A 5,000-nucleotide genomic window follows, 5' to 3' on the forward strand; every position below is an offset into this window, starting at 1 on the left:
AATTTAACAAATTTATTGTAAAATAACTTAAGGAATTTAGGGTTGTGAAAATGGGATGCCCTTAAATTTGGACAAATTACACAAATATGAGCCTAACTGAAGGAATTGCCACATCTAAAGAGTACCATTTCATTGCAAAGATGACTTTAATTTTTATGACTTTTGGCAAAAGAAACAAAATAATCTCTCACCTTCATGTGGCGGTCTCTCTCACCCCCATGGGTCGACATGAACTGGTTACATTTCTAGATCCGGCATGGACCCTCTCAAGTTAGGTAAGGTCAAAGTCGGGGTCAATCCGACCCTACTCGGTATAAATTTTACATAATATATATACACACTATATAAATTAATTCTTTTTATTTTTTTTAATCTCTAAACCTAAATCCAGGTCAAATCTGGGTCAAAATAATTTGGACCCGGCCCCTACTAGGGTCGGGGTCAAGGTAGGGTTCGGATCCAATTCACTGGGACCTGAGTCTATGTCCAAGTCGGGGCCGGGTCCATATAAAGCTTCTTCAGGTTGGGCCACCCCGGTCGGACCTGACTCTATGGCTCTCTATATTTTTGGGAGAGATTTTAGTGAGGCCAGTTTTACGTTACCAGGTAAAGCACTTGACTCGAGCGTTAATGTAAAATGGGAAAAAGAAAGTGCTTGTGACTATAGGAAATAAATATTCTCGGCTCATGCCAGTTTTCCATCTCATCCAATGGATGGTAATGGAAGTGTATAACTATGAATTTCAGTGTTTTCAAAAATCTTTCTTTCGAAAAAAAGAAATTTAAGTGTTTTTCAAATCAGATAGGGCCTTGAATTCGTGAAGGATCGGGCTCAGACAAAATTTATATAATTGTAAGTCAAATTTACTTTAAAAAAAAAAAAAGTACTGGTTAAGAATATAAAATATTACAAAAAAAAAAAAAACTTTGTTCAGCTTAAAAATCATCCAATATTAATTTTAATCAAACTCAATTTTTACTTTAGATGAAATATGTTATTGCACCAATGTATATTCTAATCGACCAAATTTATTGGTCCGATTCCATCTTGCCGTGAAAAATGCTTTAGCACCATCTAATCCCTTTGCATATGTTTTTCTATGGGCATAGTACATTACTATTATGAGAGGCAACAGACCGAGTCAGGGTCCGGCCGGACCTAGACCCGAATACACATGATACGTACCAGGTATAGGATGAGCACCAACACTCCATTTTGGTCATTAGAGGAAATGTCTAGGGTGTTTTGATCGTATTCTTCACAAAAGGACGTAGCCGTTCAGCGGCCGGCCGTTACGCGGTGTCCGTACTTTTTTATGCGCGTCCTTCTTCGTGGATTTTGGTCGAACCCAGTTATGACATGTGTCATTTGTTATGCATTTGAATTATTTTACAATTTATTTTAAGAGAGCTTCACTATTGTTTTTTAAACTTTAGAAAATAGTTTGATAAGTAAGAGCCTCATCCCATGACTCATGGAAAATTGCAATCCAAGCGTTGGAAAACCTTTTCGATCATCCCAGCTTGAACATTATAGTTATAAAAAAAAAAAATTGGGATTTTAAATTTAAAATTAGTGTACATGGTAAGAAATCATCTACACCATCCATTTTGTCATAAAAAAAAAATGTTTCCAGATATGTAAGATTTGTAATATTTTTTTAATTTCAAAATTTATTGTCGGTATGGAATTTGATTTTAGAGCCATGGAGATCTCCAATGCCGAAAGTGCTTTTGAGATGAGGATACGAGGTGAGGCTTTATTTTGTTTTCATAAAGCACTAGGCCTTATAGAAACTTCATTCGTAAATTTTTTATAAGTTTTAATTATGGATGCGGCTAGCATGCCACATGTAGAAATGCGGGCTTGGCAATAAACATATTTTTTAAATATAATTTCATCCTAATTTTTAGAAAATATATAATTTTTAAAATGGAGATCATGAATATGAAAAAATAAATAAATTTTAAAAACTAAAATAATAATTATATTAAGAAAACATTTGGACCGTTAGTTACAATTGTTTTTAGATTGACCACCTATTTGCATCTATTTTTAAGATGAATGCTTTATACCTCTGAACCGCATATTGTACAAATGCAGCCTAGCCTGCATGAAATAATTGTTTTTTATTTATAATATATATATAGGAAAACTTTTCCCAATGTCTATAGGTGATATAAACAGTGATTTCGCCTACTCTTATCACCATCCAAATTTCATCGCACGGGTCACAGTTGCTTGGTAGTATTTCAATTTTCATTTTTTTTTCTACAAATCCAAATTATTTGAAATTTGGAGAATATGTATATCTTAGTGAGGCGCACTTAATAAAAATATGAAAAAAATAATTCACAAAATATAAATTGACCCAAATAACTCCGTAAAGTTTCGGGGGTATTTTGATCAATTTATATTTTATAAATTATTTTTTTTCATATTTTTATTACGTGCGCAACGGATATACATATGCTCAAAATTTTAGATCATTTCGACTAGTAAAAAAAATGAATTAAAACAATACCGGCCAACTATGACAATGCGATGAAGTTTGGATGGTGATGTGGGTAGGACGAAATCACTGCTTATATATATATATATATATATATATATATATATATATATATATATATATAGAAAAAGCTGGGATTAACCCACTAGCTCATAAGAATATATGAACCCAACAGCCCAGAATGAATCTAGATATCTAGTAGTGTTTGAATTTTATTTTATTTTTCCATTGTAGGAAAAATCAAGCGATTCAAATTCTAACTGCCTAGTTAAACCCAATTAGATTAGAATTGGGCAGGGCCAGTATTGGTGAACCAACCGGGTATTTTTAAAAATTAAAGAATGATTACATAAAAGGGAAAGTTTATATAGAACCCAGTCTCTAAACAATCAAATTTGAGCCTACATAAAAAATTTCACTAGAAAACGTTGTTTCATGCCCAAATATCCTCAAATTGATAATCTCGACATCAAAATGCATAGACATAAAAACAAAAAAATAGATTTTAAGTTTTGGAAATAGGATATTTTGTAATGCATTTTTGGACCGTCAACTATCAAGATTTTCACGTTTTCATAGATTTATCGGTCTACACTAGTTTTGAAGCATTGAACTTTATAAATAAAGATGAAAATATATTTTAAGGCTATCACAAAGATTTTCAGTATCGAAACCACATTTCTTGACACTATTTGAAAGTAGGCTCTAATTTGATAGTTTAGAGCCTAGGCTCTATACAAACCGCACACTTACATAAAATCCCAAAAAATAAGGGATTTTGTTTGTAATGTACTTTTTAATTTTAATTTTTTTAATCATTTTGGCAAAGTTTGGAAATTGTTTTGACCATTAATATCTATTTTTACATTTTTCGATATTTATTGAAAAATTTCAAAGTACCTTTGGGCGCAAATCGATTACGTGAAATCCATTTTTTTCATTAATTTTCACCTTCATTTGAATGTGTTTTGTTTAATTGTGCTTTAAATATGCTTTTCATATTTTTCTTATTTTTTTATATTATGTTTATTTTATTTAGCATTTTTTTGATCGCCCGGGACTTGTCCAGTTAGGTCGGTTGAACCACTTTTGGTCCCATGTTCGATTAACCGTTCCGGTTTAATTTTTCTTACACTAGGACAACCGAACTTGCGTAGGGGTCTAGACTTGTAAAATTGACATATGAATGGGGTTAGGTCATTACCTAGAATTAACATGGACACGTTAGGGTCAGATCTGGTCCAGGTTGGTTAGACTCAAATTGATGTATGCATACACAAATACACATACTTTTTAATATCTTTACCTAGCACCTGTGTATCGCCCTATTCTCTAGATAAGGAAATATTAGCCTCTACGTCCCACCCTCTCTCTACTACTTTCACATTTCACATGATCAAAAGTAACTTTCCTATAAATTCAATTGAAACCTTCCCATCTTTGAAACCAATTTCATATCTCTTACCATCAAGCCTCCTACCTAAAATCTGGTTACAACATATAGAAAGAACATAAAAAGTATAAAAAAGAAAAAAGAAATTCTTATTTGGGATAGCAAACTTATAAGTGTCAATATCCAATGCATCAGATTTAAAATTATTGTCATTGCTCATAAAGATGACATGTTCTCTAGCTTTAAGCTCCTTAAAATTCATAAATCTCTATCTGGGCCTGGATATGCATTTAATGGTCTCAGTATCTACCACTAATTATCAATAAATCCATCAGCGATCAAATAATCAACTACAATACACAAGCAGTCACAACCTTAGTTTAGAGCGTTTGTTGCTCCTTTGTTTGGGAGCTGAGAGCTTTCGGTGTTGGTGCTCCCTTGTTTGGAAGCTGAAATATGACGTATCCCACAAAGGTGCACCCTTGGGTTCATTACGCATGGATTTCTTTCTTCTGTTATTTTCTTTTGAAATTCTGCCTTTTTTTTTATTGGTAAGGTTTTCTTTTATTTGAGTAATCTCCATTTTGAGGAGTTGTAGGTTTGGGCAGTGAGAGTGCTAATGCACTTCTTGAAGATTAACGATCCTCTTCATATTTCAATTCACGAACCGGGTTTTGAAGTGTTAGATCCTTTCAATTTAAATATAATGTAGTCACAACATATTCGTATGAATTTGATGGGAGTTCCCACCCTGGGCAATTATAATGACTTCCTCCGAATCATAAAAGCTAGGGTCCTCCTTTAGGGCATCTGCCTAGTGGAAATCAAATATCAAAGGCTCTTGGTATAAAAACTCTGGAAATATGCTTAGAATGGCCAGAGGGAAGGGATTGCACATGGAGGTTTAGGTCGATTTTTTCATGAAATGAGGAATAGAGAAAAGGAGACAAAGGCCAAGCCTCTTGATTCATTTATTGTATAGCACCAACCATAAGTTCAACGAGTTACAGGTTAACAGGGTGTTATGACTCACCCGAGTCCACTCGGGACTAGGCGAGTATCTTGTCCTCGACCCGTTTTCTGGAGTTATACGA

This window comes from Amborella trichopoda, chromosome 5 (genome assembly GCF_054954075.1).
Source record: "Amborella trichopoda isolate Santa Cruz 75 chromosome 5, AtrichopodaSantaCruz75HAP2 v2.0, whole genome shotgun sequence".
Lineage (NCBI taxonomy): Eukaryota > Viridiplantae > Streptophyta > Magnoliopsida > Amborellales > Amborellaceae > Amborella > Amborella trichopoda.